Consider the following 22,155-nt stretch of genomic DNA (forward strand, 5'->3'; position numbering starts at 1 on the left):
TGTCTGTGCACTTGCCTTGCACTGAATCAGATCTGAAAACAACCTTTGAAGAAGTTCAGTCTAGACCGACAGAGCAGAAGAAACCACCCAGAGCAGAGAGGAACAGGCCAGATAATGTGCTTCGGACCTGACAGCCCCCAGACAGAAACAATCACCGCATGAGGAAGTGGGGCCATCCCAGGATATTCAGACCTAGCTGATCTGGTAGAAAACTGAAAACCACATTAGTGATCAGGCATACTGGAAGAACCAGACAGCTGAGCCCAGCTCATAATGGTCATTCATTCATGGAATCATTAATAAGCAAACACCAAATCTTTCTCTAAGCCTCTAAGTTTTGGGAAGGTTTTCTATGTACCACATATAATTGATATAAGTATTTTTTCATCAGAATATAAATTGGCCAGGTATTTATTAGTGATATAAATAATATGGTAATCATGATGTCATTTACAAAAGAACATTAAGAATGTAAATGTTTTTTAAAGAAAAAAGGAGATTCTGGTTTAAAATGTCTTCAATATAGCAGTTCTTTATAGCATCACTTTAAATTTTCTATTCAAACTAGTGTAAATTCAACAGTTCAGTTGCTCAGTCATGTCTGACTCTTTGCCACCCCATGGACTGCAGCATGCCAGGCCTCCCTGTCCATCACCAACTCCAGGAGTTTACTCAAACTCATGTCCACTGAGTTGGTGATGATATCCAACCATCTCATCCTCTATTGTCCCCTTTTCCTCCTGCCTTCAATCTTTTCCAACATCAGGGTCTTTTCTAATTAGTCAGCTCTTCACATCAGGTGGCCAAAGTATTGGAGTTTCAGCTTCAGCATCAGTCCTTCCAATGAATATTCAGGGGCGTTGAAAGCTCATAACACAGTAACTTAGTTGGTATTCAACTTTGTGCCAGAATATGAGAAGCATTTTAATGGTTATATGAATCAGTGATTAGCAAATATATTTTAATGCTTAAGACAGAGCAAGCCCAGTGGTCTTGACAGAGATGAGAAACATTTTAATGGTTATATGAATCAGTGATTAGCAAATATATTTTAATGCTTAAGATAGAGCAAGCCCAGTAGTCTTGACAGAGATGACACTTACTGTAAATACAGTTGGGAATTATATCATTACTATCAGCTACCTGCTCAGAAACCCAGAGTTGGCTCCAAATAGGAGCTATGAAGTTGTCTCTCTCCTGCACAACTCTGCCTTGTGATGTAACCAGAGTGTAAGTTTTCAATTTCTCTCTGTTCCATGATATTTGGAGATGGTAGTTCCCAAGAATAGTGTGGTAGGTAGAGATTTTGGCAGATAGGCATGACCCAAGATCCCCTGGAGAAGTGACTGGCTACTCACTCCAGTATTCTTGGACTTTCCTGGTGTCTTAGATGGTAAAGAATCCATCTGCAATGCAGGAGACCTGGGTTCAATCCCTGGGTTGGGAAGATCCCCTGTGAGGAGGGCATGACAATCCATGCTGGTATTCTTGCCTGGAGAATCCCCATGGACAGAGGAGCCTGGTGAGCTACAGTCCATGTGGTCACAAAGAGTTGGACACAATTAAGCACAGCACAGCATGCCATATTTGGGACATACTTATACTAAAAAACAATTTGTTTATTTACACCCCACTTTTTCTACTTGCATGTTTTATTTGCAACATCTGGCCAGTCTAGGAGGAAATAAGTGATTACTGACATCAACAATTATGTATCAGTGACAAAGATGCCCAGAAGTAAATTTGGAACAGGAAAGGGAAGAGCCCAGAATGCAGTGAAATCTATGTTTGTAGCATTTAAGTGGAGTGGTAAAATTTATATTTATTTAAATTCTAAAAATAGGAACTGGGAAAATAAGTCTGAATATTACTGCAAACTTTAAGGGTAGATATAAAAAATCAGCATTACATTTTAAATGTCCTTGCTACATATAAAAACAAACATATAAAAATTTAAAGGTTAAATAAAAATGATAAACATAACTTAAAACAAGATGGCTACAGAAAAATATAGTTAATGTCATGAATGTAAATATTTCAAGCTCCAAAAATAGCTGGAGTAAAACATTTACTTAAATATGCTACTTATAGCAAAGTTACCTAAAACAAAATTGCACCTAACAGAAAAGCCCATAAAATGTAAAAAAAAAAAATGATCTAATATATTAAAATCCATATGACACTCTCTAGAGGATAATAGTGTTTTATGGAGCATGTATATCTTCCCTGATGGCTCAGCGGTAAAGAATCCGCTTATCAACGCAGGAGACATTGGTTCAACCCCTGGGTCGGGAAGATTCCCTGGAGAAAGAAATGGAAACCCTCACCAGTATTCTTGCCTGAAAATTTCCATAGAACAGAAGGAGCCTGGTGGGCTACAATCCATGGGGTTGCAAAAGAGTTGGATGCAATTTAGCTACTAAACAGCAACAACAAATGAAACATCCATATAGTTTAGACTAAGAAAGGAGTAAAGATGGAACTAAATACTGTGGTTTTATTAAGTGATTATGCTTTTACAGGTTATGTCATTTAATCACCAACCCTCTTAAAATAATTCCCAGTTTAAGGTTAGCAAAATAAAAACTTAAACCCTTTTCCCTTTTGTTTACCCCTCCTACCCTTGAATATCTGTCCTTGTACCTTTGATACTGCTCTAAAATTACCTGTTGTCTCCTCTGAGATATGAGTGCCTTGGAGGCAGGACCTTTCTAGTTTCTATTTTATTTTTTAAATTTTATATACCTCATCTTATTTCTTTATTTCTGTTTGCCTAGTTGCTCACTTTACATTTGGGCTGCTTGGTTTCAAAATCAAGCTCATCTCATTGAAAATATACCCTCTTGAATGTAAGCGAGGAGACTTGAATTGATTCTTCGTCACTAACCAAACTTTTTAACCTCAGGCTTGTAAGTTAATTTCTCAGGCTTCAGTATTCTATTTTGTAAAATTAAGGATGCTCTAGATTTCTAAAGATCCTTTGAGTTATAAACTTCAGGGTTAGCAATCCCAAAAGCAAAATGGGAAAATATTGAAACAAATTGATAAGCATGAAAATGAAAATCAATTATGGTTAATTCTCCTATCTGCAGCCTTTTGTCTTTTGCAAAAGTCACTTATAAATACTTTTTAAAAGTAATATCTAAAAATCTCTCAGATTACTCTGTGTTCATGGGTACCTAAACCTAAATTTTGCAATAACTTCCATTGTCCTCATTACTTCAGTTCTTTTCTGTTTTGCATACTGTAGGGGCTATCGTGAGGAAGCTAGTTTTCCTAGTTGGTTGATTTTCCATAAACCCTTCCATTAGTCTGTTAGCACAATACCGTTCAGTGGTAAATTAAGGAGAGTATTCTAGCTAGTGAGTTTATACATAAATAACTTAATATATCTACTCAACAATTCTAATTACATCTCCAATTTTGACAATAAACCTTAAAACAAATTTTAATTTTTGGTATTCAATTCTAATTCACAATTGAATCTGCATATGAATTCATACTTTGTATCCTTTAGTTGACACTGGGAAAATTTCAGTGAGGAAGAAAATGGAAATATTAATTCAAGGCTTTAGGAGTTATAATGAAATTTTAGAAAAGCTAGTTCTTAATGGGGATTGTATATAGCCTCATGATAAGTAAAATACATGCTTTGCAACAATTAAACGCATTTATAAATAATAATATTTAGCTTAAAGTACAGTCACATTTGTTTCTGTTATATTGAAAAAAATGAACAGAATTCCTAGTTCATACAATTATTTATAGAGGAGAAAATAACAATTATGATTTTTTGGCATTCAGACAAATACATTATTTGATTATTTATTTCTCTAGTTTCATCTAACCAAGCACTCTAATTCTTTACTACTCTTGTCTCTGTGATCTTCTTATCAATTTAATTGCCAACATTATCAGTATTGTTTCCTCTTGTTATCATTGCTCTGTGGATTTTGAATTGCTAACATGCATTTTTTTTTTTTTAAACTGGGCACTATTCCAAAAATGCAAAGTTTAAAACTCAAGTGAAAAAGCTGAGTAATAATAGTTTTTAAAGAGTTTCCTTGGCTTATTTCTTGAGAGTGTGTGTGTGTGTATTTAGAATGACTGTTATGAAAAAAAAGTCTTTAGCATTGTATTTCTCATTGTAAGTAAGAAAAGGTCCTAAAATGGAACTTATTATGTCTTCTTTGTTTTAATATAAAAGTAATGGTGCTAGTGGTAAAGAATCTGCCTGCCAATGCAGGAGACCTAAGAGATTCAGGTTTGATCCGTGGGTCAAGAAGATCTGCCTGGAGGAGGGCATGGCAATGCACTCCTGTATCCTTGCCTGGAGAATCCCATGGATAGAGGAGCCTCATGGGCTACAGTCCATAGGTTTGCAAAGAGTCGGACATGACTGAAATGACCCAGTGTACAGGGATGCAATTGCTATTTAATTGCAGTATTTTAAAAAATTTCCAACTTTTAAAATATTAGGTATAAAATTAATATTAGGTTACTATTGTTTTTATTTTAACAAGCATATAACATGAATAGCAGTAAAAGAATCCTCACCTTCATATTATAATTTCCAAAGTTAAAGCTGTAATTTATACTGAATATTTATGATTTTTAGCAGAATACATTTATTCAGTTTCTATCGGCAAACCATTCTTTTATAGAAGTAACAACTTTTAGTTATTTTTGAGATTACTTCTTTTATAAATTGCTTATTTTCCCTATTATTTTCAACTGGAATTATAATTCCATAATTAGACTTAGGATGTAAACTGAAGTTCATTTGGCCTAGAGAAGAGTTTTATGTCAATTAATTAGTAATATTTAGCCTTGGAATTTGCCTCAGACTGAAGTGATATATGAAATACATAGATGTCCAGCAAGTGTTAGTTGAAAAAGATTACTCAAAGAGTGAACATGCTGTGTTTATTTTTCTTTCATCTATTTCTTTAAATATTCCAGTAAACAAATGCCATGTAAATGTAAAAAGTGTACTATTTATTATATCAACAAACAGAAAAAATATTAATAAACCATTTTAGTTTAAGAGTAAAAGCTTGTAGCCTTGATTATAGGTGTAGGAGACAGTTTCATGCTGTTTGGTTACTATTGAAGAATTACTAAAGCTTTTCGGGATGATTTACCCATGGTCAAGGCAGAGTTTTCACAATATATGGAAGTAGTTCACTTATGTACAAGTCTGTTGTGAAGGCACCAGTATCTCTAAACCCCAATATATATTTGCAGACATGATTACTTTTGTGTCTGTCTCTACTTTTTTTTTAGTAGTCTTCTCTTTTCCATATAAGTGCAGGCTCTTTGTTCTCTTCCTTTTTGACACAGTTGAAAAGAGGCATCGAGAATGGCCTTGCCTTCATTTGCAAGTCCTTTTTCTAACAGACGTTTCCTTGGCTGCTCACTTAAACAGTTATTAGCAGCTAGCTCACTAATTAAACTACCTCCCTGTCAGTCTGAAATTATCAAAGGCTGGACTTGGCTGTGGGTTTGTGCATGGCTGTCTTATCTTAAAGACACACACTACTATTGCTCCAAAACAGAATAGAACATTCGATTTAAATAAACACACCCATTTAAAGTTATAAAGCAATTCCTCACAAAATGCAATCTTTAAACAATTATTCATTGTATGAAAGTGTTTTTTTACAACAATCACTAAATCCATTACACATAAGAATACTTGTAAAAAGCCAAGGGATAATAACTTTCTTTGCATTTATCATTTCAGAAGATAAACTTTTTAAAACATAAAGTCAAAGATTCTAATGATTAAAAATGTCTTTAGCGTTCATCTATTCAAATCAATGATATTTAATTCATGCTGTGCAATCCCTATGTATAATACTACTGTCAAATGGTCATCAACCCTTTCTTTCAATGTTTCAGTGGATTGAGAACTCACTCTTTCCCAAGATAACAGAATCAGTGGATGAAACATGACACTTGGGAATGCCTTCCTGGGCAAGAGTCACAATTTGTGAGCTTGCGTCTTCTAACCGTCGTACCAAATCTCTCTCTTTGTTTATTCACATCATAGTACCCAGGTATCCCATTCATCTTCAGTTTTGTAGAAATCATACCTCTCTGTATATGGCAGTCTAACTCTTCTGTTTGGAGAGCACTGCATGTGTGTCTATATCTCATTGAATGTAATATAAAAGCATTTTTGGCCTGTTTGACAAATTTATCAAGAAAATCTGTTCTTGATCATTATAATCCAATATCCTCCTTATTTCAAATCTGCACATTTGAAAACAATATCTTCTATATAAATGAAATTATTTTAAAAAACCTTTAAAAAGCCTATGGATGTAAAAATATTTTTAAAAAATATAGCAGAATAAGAGTAAAAACAGAACTTTGAACCGCATTGTGAGAAACCTTCTAGCTAGATATATTTTAGTTCTTGCAAAGTTCAAAGCGCTATATCAGAAATTTCAAAATCCCAGTGTTCTGAAATTGAGCCATTTTTCTCTTAGCAATTTAGGTTTCAAAACTTGTCCTGTCCTGGACAGATATGAGGCTCTAGTTTTTATTTTAGTATTCAATGTAAACATTCATATGTTGCATTTCAAGGGCACTGATGTGTTTGATTATGAGTTGATGACTTAGACTCCACTGAGGATATAACATAAGGTACACTGTATATATTAATACCTCATTTTCCATCTAAAATCTGAAAAACCGAACGGATACACTTCACTCAAGGATTTCAGATAAAGCAGTGTGGCTCTGTATTAACCTTCAAGCTTTTCTGTAGTGTCCCCATAAAGGATATTATTTTTGACCGTGTTAAATGCAAACAAGGTACAATTGGATCCCACAGCGTGTGCTTTATGGCCTCATGTGCTGGGCAGGGAGGGAGTAAGGGCAGGTCTAGCAGAGGGGCTGGGAAAGGAGGGCCTGGGATGTGCCGAGTGTCTGAGAGGCTCAGAGGATGGGGGATGGGGCCTGAGGTGATGCTGAGACCACCCTTCCCAGAGGGAGCCTGACTGTGGGATCTCAGAAGTTACACCCGGTGACGAGGAGATGAGAAACACTCGCATGCCCTCGGTGCCAGAGGCCCCTGGCCCCAGGCTCATGTGTAAGCAACCTGGGTCACAGCACCTATCCAGTAAACCCCAATCCTCCTTGACAGCTCCCCAATAACACTCGGATATTTGATAGAATACAGACTTGGTTGATCTGTTAGATTAACTATGCCATTTATGGAGGAAATGAAATGAATTTTCTAATTCTTCATTTTCTTTCCTAACTTTTTAAACATGTATAGAATGCAATCTAGAACACTCTTTTTCCTTTTTAAATGTTGAAGTTATGTTTGCAAATCCTTAGGTGTGACCATGTAATCCTTATACTGTATTGAAAAGGTTTTAAATCAATTTTTTTCATTTGACCTTTAGCTTAAAGAGTTAAGCTACTTTATTTTTGGCATTATATTAATTTAATCCTGCTCATAGAATAGAGAGGTGAATGGAACTAAGAGTAGGATAGAGAGAACTAAGGTTTATAGAACTTGGAACTGGAATTATAGAATCAAGGTTTCAGGCCTGTATCTATCATTTACTTTTTGTATAAATGTATAAAATGGTATCACCTCTCTTTGTCTCTGAGTCCCTATTTATTAAAGGAGGATGACAGGAAGTTCTATCACTGTTTCTAATTGTGAGATTCCACTGAAGCGCAGTCCTTGCTGGCCTCTTTTTGACAGAAAGTGTTAGTTGCTCAGTTAGTTGACTCTTTCCACCTTGTGGACTGTAGCCCACCAGATTCCTCCGTCCATGGGATTCTCCAGGCAAGAATACTGGAGTGGTTAGCCATTCCTTCTCCAGGAGATCTTCCTGACCCCAGAATCGTACCTGGGTCTCCTGCGTTGCAGACAGATTTTTTTTACCACTGAGCTGCCAAGGAAGCCCCGAAATTTATTCACTTGACTCCACTGGATCTTGGTTGCAGTACATGGGATCTAGTTTTCTGACCAGGCTTTGAACCCGGGCCTCCTGCATTGGGAGCCTTGAGTCTCAGTCACTGGACCACCAAGGAAGTCTCAAAGAGAACTTGTGTTTGTAAACATACCATAGAACTGACTGCATTGTTTTTATTTAGGGTCATTATTTGAATTTATTTTGAACATAGTTTTGTAATTTAAAGACTTTTACTTAGTGAACTTGATATCTGAAAATAAAGATCTCAGATTTTTCTAGAATTTCTAAAGTTCCCTTTTTTCAAGATAAACAGTTTTAGTTCCCTAATTTTTTCAAGATAAACAACCTTAGCTGCTTCTAAAAAGAGAATGATATTGAAACAATGGAAGATACATGAGGGCTTCCCTTGCGGCTAAGCTGGTAAAGATCCACCTGCAATGCAAGACACCTGGGTTCGACCCCTAGGTTGGGAGGATCCCCTAGAGAAGTGAAAGGTTACCCACTCCAGTATTCTGGCCTGGAGAATTCCATGGACTCTATGGTCCATGGGGTCACAAAGAGTAGGACATGACTGAGCGACTTTCACTTAACTTTAGATACATGAATTAAAATATTAAATCTGTTGGAAGGGAAAGAACTCTCCATTGTTGATGCTGCCATGATAATTAATCATTATGTAGTTTTAGCAAGTCATGTGAATAGTTTTTTTTTTTAATTTAATAAAGAATCCATGTGAAAATTTGGTGACTGCATTTTACATTTTAGCTTTCAAAAATGATTTTTGATATCTGCCTGAGGAGGTATAGTCTAGTATGATTCTTAAATACATATTATATTAGCATATTTTAGACTAAAGCAGTTTGATTCAAAGTATTTTTCTGAAAAAAGTAAGACATTGTGAGTATTCCTTTCATTCCACTAATGGAAAAAAAAAAAAAAAACTTCAAATGAGAATAAAATAATTGGCCCGTCACACAGAAACAATATCAAGAGTCCTGTTTTTGTCCCTTCTTATGGATTCAGGTGCTTTATTAGAGGAATTTGGGCTTATTGTTGATATGATATGAGGTTAGTATTATATTTCATAAGACTGAGATTCTCTACCTCTGTTTCTGGCATCATAACTATTAAAATTGGGCTCATACTTCAGCCTTTCCTTGGCACTCTTCACATTTTGAGATTTACTGTTCAGGCTTTACATTCAAATTATCTTCTTTCTGATCCTGGCCTCAGTAATACTTCTAAATTAGATCATCATAGAGTTAAACATCTTTTTACCATTAATTCAAATACCAAATACCACACACACATACACACACACACACATCTTATTATGGAAGATAGTGAACTGGGACTTCTGTCTTAAAACAAATTATTTGTTTTTAATTGAGTTATAAATCAACATGTATAATTGATTATATACATTTGATTATATTCATTTCATTATATTCATTTCAGATGTACAACATAATGATTTGATATTTGTACGCATTGCAAATGACCATTAGAATAATTCTAGCCAACATTTCTCACAATACATAGTCACAAAAATGTTTTTCTTATGATGAGGACTCTCAAGATCCACCCTCTCAGCAAATATAAAATATAATATTATAAACTATAGTTACCACGCTGTGCATTAGTTGTGATCTAGTTTTTCACATATTAGTCATGATCTAGTTTTTAACCTATGTCTTCTATTTGGTTAAATATAAAGGAGTTTTGTGCCATACTTTGGCTCTTTTAAACTTAAAAATAAATTGAAACTGGAAACTCATGCCATATTAGGCTGCTGGGATTATATAAAAACAGATTGTATTAATATAACCAATTTCAGCTGAAATTTCATTTCATCTTTACTATAATATTCATATGAACATCATGCCTATTTATGAGCAACACATGTTTCTCTTCTCAGATGTGTGGAAGGTGAAGAGTACAGCAAATTACTTTCACCTTTGCATCTGCTGCTCTGAATCATTTCGGAGTCAAAAGAGAAGAAACATGTTCACTTTTAAGCCTCTCGTGCCTACACACACACACACACACACACACACACACACACACACACACACACACACACACACACACACACACACCCTCTGAAGATGACACCATTAAGCAGAGTAGATAGAAGGTGTGATTTCAAATCAGAAAAGACTTGGCCACATCCTAATTTGCAACAGGCAACCAGGGCAAAAATGAAAATAAGTAAATCTCATAATAGTGGTGAAATTGTTCTCTGGAAGCTGAGATTGGTGGATCCCGTAAAGAAAAAGGAACTCCCCCAACAAGACTGGCATTAACCTGTTCATTACTCTTCCAGTCACTTAACTTGTATTGAGAGCTGGGAGTGCATCACTTTCAGGCTGTCTTGGGGAAGAAACATCTACTCTAGGTGAATGCCCTGCTTCTGAATGGCAGAAGTAATAACCTACCTGCATCTGTGCTAGACCCAGCATGTATCTCAGGCAAAATTACAGTTCACTAATCATTTGTGGGATTGGATTCAAATATAACAGGATTTTCTAAATGTGGATGGAATCTTTGTGAAAATTATTCCAGTGGCTTTGAGTATAAAAATTCTCAGGTTATATGCCAAGTAGTGGGATTGGTGGGTCATATGTAGATTTAGCCCTAGTTCTATGAACCTAGAGCCTGTTTAGAAAAGAAGAGGAACCAGAGATCAAATTGCCAACATCTGCTGGATCATAGAAAAAGCAAGAGATCCAGAAAATATCTACATCTGCTTTACTGACTATGCCAAAGCCCTGGACTGTGTGGATCACAACAAACTGCGGAAAATTCTTCAAGAGATGGGAACACTAGACCACCTGACCTCTCTCCTGACAAATCTGTAAGCATGGCAAGAAGCAACAGCTAGAACTGGACATGGACCAACAGACTGGTTCCAAATAGGAAAAGGAGTACGTCAAAACTGTATATTGTCACCCTGCTTATTTAACTTATATGCAGAGTACATCATGAGAAATGCCAGGCTAGATGAAGCACAAGCTGGAATCAAGATTGCTGGGAGAAATATCTATAACCTCAGATATGCAGATGACACCACCCTTATGGCAGAAAGCAAAGAGGAAAGGAACTAAAGAGCCTCTTGATGAAAGTGCAGGAGAGTGAAAAAGTTGGCTTAAAATTCAATATTCAAAAAACTAAGATCATGGCATTTGGTCCCATCACTTCATGGCAAAAGATGAGAAACAGTGGAAACAGTGATAGACACTCTTTTCTTGGGCTCCAAAATCACTGCAGATGGTAACTGTAGTCATGAAACTAAAAGACACTTGCTCATTGGAAGAAAACCTACGACCAACCTAGACAGCGTATTAAAAAGCAGAGACATTACTTTGCCAACAAAAGTCAGTCTAGTCAAAGCTATGGTTTTTCCAGTGGTCATGTATGGATGTGAGAGTTGGACTATAAAGAAAACTGAGCATCAAAGAATTGATGCTTTTGAACTGTGGTGTTGGAGAAGACTCTTGAGAGTTCTTGGACTGTGAGGAGATCAAACCAGTCCATCCTGAAGGAAATCAATCCTGAATATTCATTGGAAGGACTGATGCTGAAGCTGAAACTCCAATACTTTGGCCACCAGATGCAAAGAACTGAATCATTGGAAAAGACCCTGATATTGGGAAAGATTGAAGGCAGGAAGAGAAAGGGACAACAGAGGATGAGCTGGTTGGATGACATCACTGACTGGCTGGACATGAGTTTGAGCATGCTCTGTGAGTTGGTGATGGACAGGAAAACTGGCGTGCTGCAGTCCATGGGGTCACAAAGAGTTGGACACAACTGATAGACTGAACTGACTGAACTGAGAGCCTGTTAAACAGAGTGAATTAAGACAGAAAGAGAAACAATTATGGCATATTGGCCATATATATGGAATCTAGAAAAAATAGTATAGATGAACATTTTGTAGGGAAGGAATGGAGACACAGATGTAGAGAATAGACTTGTGGGCACAGTGGAGGAGGGAGTGAGTAGGATGAATGGAAAAAGTACCATCAGCATATATACACTGTCATGTGTAAAATGAATAGTTGATGAGAAGTTGCTATATAATGCAGGGAGCCCAGGCTGGTGTTCTGTGTTGACCTAGGGGAGCAGGGTGGGGGGTGGGGAGGAGGCTCAAGATGGAGGGGATATATTTATAATTATGGCTGATCTTGTTTTTGTATGGTGAAAACCAACATAACATTGTAAAAATTTTTTAAATAAACAAACAAAAAACATGAGGTTTCATAAGACATTTCTCATAAAAAGTCCTCTAGGTAAAAAAAACTTCTAGGGAAAAGCCTAAACTCCGCATAGGTTACTAGTTTAACCTAACAGTAAAGTTCTACTGGTAAGCTCTAAGTTTCCCCAAAGTAAGGAAACATGTCTTTTCGACAATGCAATTCTGAAAATATTGTTAATAAGTACTTCTGTGACTTTGATTTTAGTACAGTTTATATACAGAGAGGAGTGAAAAGACAAAGCAAGAGGGGAGAGAGAGAGAGAGAACCATTACTGGGTCATCTAGTGTTTAAACAAATGAATAATGGCTTAAAAATTATTTTTAGGGTTTTCTTCTATGTTGTTTTGTAATAAAATTACATTATTTTAGTTATTTTTGTAATTTTTGTAGCAGCATCTAAAACTTGTGTTTAATATTATATAGTGATCAAAAAGTGATTCTAAAAGAACTCTTGGAGTTCAAAGAGATCTTAGGGACTATTAATTTGGAATCTCCTCATCTTACTTTTGATTTTACTGTAGTATCTTGAGGAGTGAAGCATATACGGTTGTAAAATACCTCTACATGAGTGAGACCCCCCCATTATTCTTTTTAGCATTACTTCTGCTGTTCCACTATGTATCTTACAAGAAAAGGAATTTATAACAGAATCTAGTAGAACATTATTTTTAAAAAATATTTACTCCTCTTTAATATGTTTTATTGTTCCTAAGTTTATTAATTACAAAATTAACTGAATGAGTTATATTTTGATACAATTTTTAAATAAATTGTATTCCAAGAAGTTTGGAATTAGACATTTTCACATGTAAGCATAAAAATTACTTAAATGAATAATAAAAGTTTTGAATGCTGATTTCCCAAATTATTAGCAAAATAACCTGTTGACAAAGCTGATTTTATTCCTACATCATAAATAAGTATTTTCCTTTGTAATAGAGATTTAATAGATCTCAGAGTAGAGAAGTTAAATTTGAAATATTATTTGGATTTTCCAATTTTGGTTAATTTTTATATATGATGAGCATCTTGGCATTTTGTTGAAGAAATCAAAAGGGGTCATCTAAATATTTAATAAAAATTTAATAATAGGAAAAACATTGTAAAAATAAGCATCTACCTTAAACAATGCTTATACACAGAATGCTTTGAGCAGTTCTCAGGTGAAGATCTGTCTTCATTAAAAGAGTAGAATTTATAAGACATTTATTGTACTTGTGTAGTTATCTTACAGAGTTATCTGAGACTCTTAGCTTTCTGGGAGCAAATATAATATCTTGTTTCTCATAGTTCCAGCATTTACCAGTCTTGGACACACTATATGCTTAATAAATACAATAATAATACAATAATAGCTTCCACCAGATGGCATTGTCTTTACTTCACACCATGTCATTTGCTTGTTTGCAGCCACAGACAACTGAGCCCAATAAGTCTCATAATTCTATTTGTTTAATATCATTTTCAATCAAACATATTTTCTATATTCATTATATTGCATGGGATGAATTATTCAAATGATTTTTTAGGAACAATTTGATTTAAGAACAAAAGTTTTTAAAATGAATTATTAAGTGCTATTATTGGTATTTGTATCATGTATTTGCCATTTATAATTCAAAGATGTTAAGAGATGCAAATTTGGATCTCCTTGTGCTCTTTTGGGAATGATAATTTATCTATTCTGTACTATTTATCTAAGAAAGTCATGGAATTATAGCCTTCCAGAAAAGATTATTGACCATATAAATTTTCAAATCTTTAGCTCTGGAATTGTCCACCCAAAAATTGGTGTAAGTCAAAACCAAAACAAAAATTTCATGCTTCTTCTAATTCAATAGTACTTTAATTACTGCTTATCTACATCTAACTAAGGCAAATTAGTTCCCTCAATCCATGAATGTGTTAAAAGGTTATTTTATAAAAAGGGTATGACTTTCATAGATATAGAAAATAAATGTGTGCAAAAATTTTATTTAACTCACTGATTAATGGGGAACTAGTAAGAAGTTATACTGTTTCAAAGAAGAATTCAATCAGGGATATAGACGTGAATTTACAAATAGATGTGTAGCTAGTTTATTACATGGTGGAGAGGATAATTAATTGTCTGTCTATCTTACAAAAGCTATTTGCATGTCTATGAACAAGATTCATTTGCATTGCTGTCAGTTATCTAAAACTTGCAGAGTTGTAAATAGCTCAAAGGTGATGGAAAGTTCAGAATCCTCATAGAGTAAAATAACCCTGAAAGGTGTGTTTGGACCCTGCCACATTTTTCACTGAAGACACCCAGTGTATTTAAAAGTCGGTGTTTTTAAAGTCATTTGCATTTTGTTCCTACACTCTCCCCGTACTCACTTGGCAATCATAAAAATCTAAACGTGAGATTCTTGACTGCAAAGAAGGCCGCATGGTTAGATTTGGCCTAACTGTTTGTATACATGCAGCATGGATGTTAATTTTCCAGAGACCTCGAATTTACTTGTGATACTAGAAGTGTGCAATACTGAGCAATCATTAAGACCACAAGTTGAATTTCTGTCTGGAATTTTTCGATACATTTTGGATTGGACTTCTAAAAGCTTTAACTGTTTGTTATCCCAATAATAGGACTCCCAAGTCCAAGAGAGTTTCTCTAATAGATTTCACCTCTCTTTCCCAGCCTGGCAAGAAGAAATGTTCCTCACCCCTGATAAACTTTGAAAACCAAGTATTAGGCTAATTTTCTTGGAATAACTTTCTGAGAATTGGTTGCATAAGTATAGCCACCATTTGTTTCTTAAGTAAGAAACCTTATTATACTACACAAATGACACTTCAATGAAACTTCGGTTATATAATTGATTTGCTGAACTAAATCCTGGTTAGAAAGGGGGCAGCTTTTTACTGACCTAAGCAAATAAGTATATTGCTGTGAAAAATTAGGAGACAGCTAGAAAGATTCTGAATTCTGAAAGTTCAGTAGGAATCTGATGTCATTTGTAAGTTTCAAAAGTATACTGTACTGCAAAAGTACAGATTATGATATCGGTATGGATTAGGTTGTTCAGAAAATAGACTTTTCTTCTGTATCCAGAGGGTTAAGCATTAGATAAAAAACAAATTGTTGCTGTTCAGTCGCTAAGTCATGTCTGACTCTTTGCAGCCCCATGCTCCCCAGGGAGCATGCCAGGCTCCCCCTGTCCTTCACTATCTCCTGGAGTTTGCTCAAATTCATGTCCATTGAGTCAGTGAATCTATCCAACCATCTCATCCTCTGTTGCTTGCTTCTCCTCTTGCCTTCAATCTTTCCCAGCATCAGGGTCTTTTCCACTGGGTATTCAAGCTTGATTTCCTTTAGGATTGACTGGTTTGATCTCCTTGCAGCACAAGAGACTATCAAGAGTCTTCTGTTGTGCCTGACTCTTTGCAACCCATGGCCCATAGCCTGCTAGACTCCTCTGTCCATGGCAGTCTCCAGGCAAGAATACTGGAGTGGGTTGTCATTTTCTACTGTCAGGCGAGTGTATGCTCCTTGGTTTTTGTCTCGTCACAACAAAGATTTGGAGTGCCAGACATTAAAGCCCTCCAGGCATGTCACAGCTCTCGGGTCTTGGACAGACCATGTTATAGTTCTTAGACAAATCAGTACTTCAGTTCAGGGTTACAGCTCTATTTCATTTACAAGATAGCAGGAAAATCCATCTTCAAGGCGTGAGGGCATGTGGATCCAAAGACGCGAGGAGAAGAGCGCCCCATCGCAAGGGAGAGAGGGAGGGAGCCCTTTGGCTCCTCTTTTTATATGTTTCTTTCTTCCCCCGGGCCTGTCTTATGCAAGTTGGGCTTAGGCAGGAGCGCTGTTCTACCTGGAGTCCTCACTCCGGTCCTTGGACCTCTGTTTGACCTTCCTCTGCTCTATTTTTGTGGGCTTTCCCCTTCCTTGTCTTTTAGCCACTGCCAATTTGGACTCCTTTTCCCTATTCTAACTACCTAACACTACTCTACTCAACAAAAGCAGTGTTCTAAAAATTCTGACATCGTCTACTGATAAGATCTGAAATTTGTCTAAGTGATGTCTATTTAGAACCCTTGCCAAATGTTTAAAGTGTCAAATGGTTTCTCTAGGCTTGAGGTGTTATAAACCAAGGCTAGTAAAATTCACTTTCCAAGTTTTGTCCTTCCTTATGCTTGTTCATATTCTGGGATTTGACTCTTTCCTTTAAGACAAGTCTCAGGCTTCAGGAGGTCAAAGCTAATTACATTAATATAAATGCATTCATCTTTCTATATTTAATGAATCAATAGATAACATATTTAAAAGATTTTTCAGTTTTGGTGTATAGTATCTGAATCATTACACCCACAGGGACAAAAAGCTCTTTAGGATCCCCAATATGTCCCATGAGTGGGAAGAAGTGTCATGTCAAAAGAAATAATCTACGCACACACAACACACACAGAGTCAACAACTACTACTTTAGGACAAAACCATATTTTTCCTTGAAAAACAAAAGCACAGACAAAATTATATTTCTCTGCCACTGTTGCTTCTAGTGTGGTCTGCACGCCTCATATGAATTATACCTCTTAACCAAAGTAACCTGTTTCATGGAAATCTGGAATGTGGATAATTGAGAATTTTTTTGTCATGCACAAACATTTGAACAGAATAGCAAAGCACATGACTACACATAATTCTGCTTCTTATAGTACACATATTCTTTTTTTGTTTAACTTTTTAAAAAGTGGCTAGAATTAACATTTCCATTAACATGACCAAAAGATATAGCCTGCTGTAGTAAATATAAATAATGAGCACAAGTATATAACAAAGCAATTGCAAGAATGATGTCTAGCTACTCACTAGAAAATTGGAGGACAGAAGACAATGGAATGTGGTAGATTGACAGACAGGATTAAAGGTTTCAGATTGGACCTTTGCTCTAAGAGAAAGAAACAGGAAGAACTAAGGGAAGACAGCTGCAGAGGGAGGTAGTAGAAATGATAATAATAAGGACGTGGTAAGGTGTGATATTTGAGCTGAGATCTGAAAAGTGAGCATGCCCCATACACAGGTTGCAAGGAGAAAGAATACCCCAGGCAGAGGAAATTGCAGTCAGTCATTAGAGAAAGGGCTTGAAGACTGGAAGATTAGGTATGTGATGTTAGATGAGGTTAGAGAAAGACCCAGAAGTTCAATCTTGGGGATTTTAAATATGGGGAGTTGAGATCAGGTGATTTTCTACATGCTAAGACAAATTGTTGATAGTTTATTGATTGTTGATATTTTAACCAGAGGTTAATGGTTGATCTGATTTCCTTTTCTTTTTTTTTTTATTTTTTTTTTAATTTATTTTTTTTTGGTCATACATTGATATGAATCAGCCATAGATTTACACTTATTCCCCATCCCAATCCCCCCTCCCACCTCCCTCTCCACCCGATTCCTCTGGGTCTTCCCAGTGCACCAGGCCCGAGCACTTGTCTCATGCATCCCACCTGGGCTGGTGATCTGTTTCACCATAAATAGTATACATGCTGTTCTTTTGAAATATCCCACCCTCACATTCTCCCACAGAGTTCAAAAGTCTGTGCTGTATTTCTGTGTCTCTTTTTCCATTTTGCATATAGGGTTATTGTTACCATCTTTCTAAATTCCATATATATGTGTTAGTATGCTGTAATGTTCTTTATCTTTCTGGCTTACTTCACTCTGTATAAGGGGTTCCACTTTCATCCATCTCATTAGGACTGATTCAAATGAATTCTTTTTAACGGCTGAGTAATATTCCATGGTGTATATGTACCACAGCTTCCTTATCCATTCATCTGCTGATGGGCATCTAGGTTAAAGAAGACATACAGATGGCTAACAAACACATGAAAAGATGCTCAACATCACTCATTATTAGAGAAATGCAAATCAAAACCACAATGAGGTACCATTACTCGCCAGTCAGGATGGCTGCTATCCAAAAGTCTACAAGCAATAAATGCTTGAGAGGGTGTGGAGAAAAGGGAACCGTCTTACACTGTTGGTGGGAATGCAAACTAGTACAGCCGCTATGGAAAACAGTGTGGAGATTTCTTAAAAAACTGGAAATAGAACTGCCATATGACCCAGCAATCCCACTTCTGGGCATACACACCGAGGAAACCAGATCTGAAAGAGACACGTGCACCCCAATGTTCATCGCAGCACTGTTTATAATAGCCAGGACATGGAAGCAACCTAGATGCCCATCAGCAGATGATTTCCTTTTTTTAGTATTTTTTTAAATTTACATTTTACAAAGAGCTTCATTTTTTATTGGCATATAGTTGCTTTACAATATTTTGTTTCTGTCACACAGCAGTGAATCCGCTATATGTTTACATATATCCCCTTCCTCTTGGACCTTCCGTCCTCTCCCTTCACCCCACTCATCTAGGTCATCACAGAGTACCGACCTGAGCTCTCTGCGGTTTCCCACTAGCTATCTGTTTTATACATGGTGATGTATATGTGTCAATCGGATTTACTTTTTAAGAGATTATTTGACACCATGAAGGTAGTGGACTAGAGAGCCAATATTAGTCAAAACAAGGATAGCAGCTGTGAGATTTACCGTAATATAACAAGGAATAGATGAAGACTTGGACCCAGGGTAGTGACAGAATACAGGTAAATTTCTCCATTTCTTTAGTTATAATTTGGAACAACATTCTTAACTTCTTAATCCACTAGAAGTGGTCCTGTTAACAAAACAGCATTTTCTAAAATGTTTGTTAGTCTATATCTCTTTCTTTTAATGAATTTCATGTATTTATTCATGTTTATAAATAAACATGTCATACTAAGCATGTGTTTATCAGAAAAAAATTAAAAGCAAATGTTATAAACTATGTTTGAAATTAACACATATCAGTCATCTTTTGCTCCTGTCCCGAATATCAGATATGACCATTATCTGTGAGTTGGTAAGTTTCAACATCTGAAAGGTTAATGATAAACTAAGCCAGGTCTATTCCTAATTCTTATGGTAAATGGTGGATTTTTCACATATGGATTAAAGTAGACTTTGCTGAGAGGCAAGAAAATAGGTTCATGCCTCTATTAAGTCCTGTGGAGACAGAACCTTCAAGAATCATTTTAGGTCCACCTCTTACAATAGGCAATAGAATTGCAAGCAAAAACAGATAGTTACGGTTCCAGAGGGGAAAGATGGTGGTGGTGGCAAGGTGGATAAGTTCAGATGTTGGGAATAACATATACACACTGCTATATATAAAATGTATCATCAACAAGGACCATAGCACAGGGAACTATATTCAGTACTCTATAATGACCTCTATGGAAAAAGAATCTGGAAAAGAATAGATGCATGTGTGTGCATAACTGAATCACTTTGAAACTAATGCAACATTATATATACCTGAAACTAACAACAATATAAATACCTGAAACAATATATACTACAGTATAAATACCTGAGACTAATAACATTGTAACTCAACTATACACCAACATACAACATGCAACTATATACCTACATACAACATGTTACAATACAACATTGTAAATCAACTATATGCCAACATAAAATAAAAGTTAAAAAAATAAAAAGTGCTCCAAAGCTCCAAGCTCCTTCATTGTAAAATTACAGTTTCAACTCTAACATTAATGACAGTTGTCGTTAAGCAAAGATGAGTTTGTTAGGGAATAGCAGAGGAACTGCAAACCATGGCACATCACATGTAAGTTCAAGGAGAGGAAAGGGAGGCTAGTTTTTATTAGGTCCTCAGAGGAATTTGTTACGAACAAAAGTTCTTTGGAGGAGGAAGAAGGCTCAGGGTTGTAGCAGTTTCACATTGGTTATAAGTGATGAAGATTTGCTCTTTCTGAGCAGTAAGGAGGTCTTACTTCGGGTGACTGGGTAAGCTGAGACCAGGAGTACGTGCGGGAAAATTCTCTTTCCCAGCTTAATTTTAAACCAGATTTCCATTATCCATTTTCACAGTCCTAAAACTCTCATGGTGCCCTGGAAGATGGGAGTTTCTGATGGATAATTGGTCAAAGGATGACCAATTAAAATTATGTTTTCCATCATTTTTGTGTGTGATATGGATTCTGAATATCATCAGTTTTGAATGACCCAGAAAAATGAGAAGTCTGTTTCAAATTCATAAATTTTCAACTGCATGTTATGGTTCTTAAGGTATCTTATTTTGGAAATAGAAGAAATATATCTCTAAAAGGCAGCTGGGCATTTCACTGTTTCCATTATGTAGAATTCCATGACTTTAATGTTTAAGATTTGTGATATCTGTACTTTTAACAGTGGAAGCTCTGTTTACAGGAACAGAATTTGACTTCCGTGTGAATGAGAGCAGTAATAAAGTGTGGATTGAAGGGTTCTGTTTCATAGAAAACTACCGGGATTTACATATTTGTGATTTGCAGTTTTGATTATTACCAGTGCATCACTCTTTCCATTTGTGTGTATATTTGTGTATGGATGAGTGTGCTTTGTTACTGTCTTCTCCTATTCCCTTCAGTATGTTCTTTTTAATGGCATTATTTACTTCATATTTTATACTAAAAATGAATACCCATTAGATCTCATGGGTTTATGTGCAAATTATTTTTTTTTCAATTCTTTCAGCAATGCAGATAAATGTTTGAATGACATTTCAGAAAAAGAAACATATAAAATGTAGATTAATATTCATATAATTTGCATTAACTGACAGAAAAAGAAATATAATTATGCAGTAGAAAATTCTTGAAGGAAACAGTGGATTACTTGCAAAGTTTATGGGCATGAGTGCATTCATTTTCCCATGAGATGGTTTTTATTGAAAATGAAATACTAATCACTTTTAGCTTAATATTTTATTAAAATAGTTGTTTTTAAGTAAGAAGTGATAAAATTTAAAAATTAAAGTTTCTATGTGAAATATTATCTTTTAAACTTGAATATAAACATTTGAGTATGACCTATATAACATAAAACATTAAATTCGTTTAAAGATCAATTAATCAAGCCATAGTGAAAGTTGCTCAGTCGTGTCTGACTCTTTGCGGCCCCATGGACTGTATGTAGTCCATGGAATTCTCTAGGCAGGAATACTGGAGGGGGTAGCCTTTCTCTTCTCCAGGGCATCTTTCCAATCCAGGGATCAAACCCAAGTCTCCGTCATTGCAGGCAGATTCTTTACCAGCTGAGCCACAAGGGAAGCCCAAGAATATTGAAGTGGGTAGCCTATGCCTTCTCCAGCGGATCTTCCCTGACTCAAGAATCGAACCGGGGTCTCCTGCATTGCAGGTAGATTCTTTACCAATTGAGCTATCAGGGAACAATTAAGCAATAGCCCTGCTTATTTTATTATTTAGATAAAATATCCATTAAAATTCCAGAAATATTTTATTTAAAAATAATAATGTTATGCAGATTCGGGAATACCATACTTTTAGACATGGAAATTCAAACTAACATTCTAGATAGAGAGATAATACATAATATGTCATAAATTATCTCTTTTTCCTGAGATCTCTCAGTAACTAAGCATTATCCTATCAGACATATTACTCAGGCATAAATTTTCTGAGGAAAAAAAAAAACTTGTAAGGTTATCATTTGAACAGGACAAACAGATTTGAGTAATTTACAGCACCATTAATTTGACATAAATTGTACAGTGGGGTTGAAGAGTTTCATTTTATGGATTGACTTCAACAGCAAGAACCACACCAGTTGAATTTCTTGCTTCATAAAGCTAAATTATGGCTCTTTGTCAATACTTCAGCATTCCATACCAAGAAGAAAATGTGGTATGCCACCACTGCTTTTGTATCTGATGGCCTTTCAATGTTGCTGAAAATTGGAAATTATCCCTTATGATGGATGAAATTGCAAAGTTTAGATATGAGCACATATAATACTAAACTGCATTTTAATTATACAACTTAGCTATGAGGTTCTGACC

At 35.7% G+C, this 22,155-nt stretch overlaps 1 protein-coding gene across 3 annotated transcripts in view; it reads left to right on the forward strand.

Moving 5' to 3' along the window:
• BRINP3 (BMP/retinoic acid inducible neural specific 3) overlaps positions 1 to 22,155 on the forward strand; it is a 454,878-nt gene that overhangs the window by 29,493 nt on the left and 403,230 nt on the right. The window lies entirely within an intron of this gene.

Source organism: Cervus elaphus, chromosome 14, assembly GCF_910594005.1.
Source record: "Cervus elaphus chromosome 14, mCerEla1.1, whole genome shotgun sequence".
Classification (NCBI taxonomy): domain Eukaryota; kingdom Metazoa; phylum Chordata; class Mammalia; order Artiodactyla; family Cervidae; genus Cervus; species Cervus elaphus.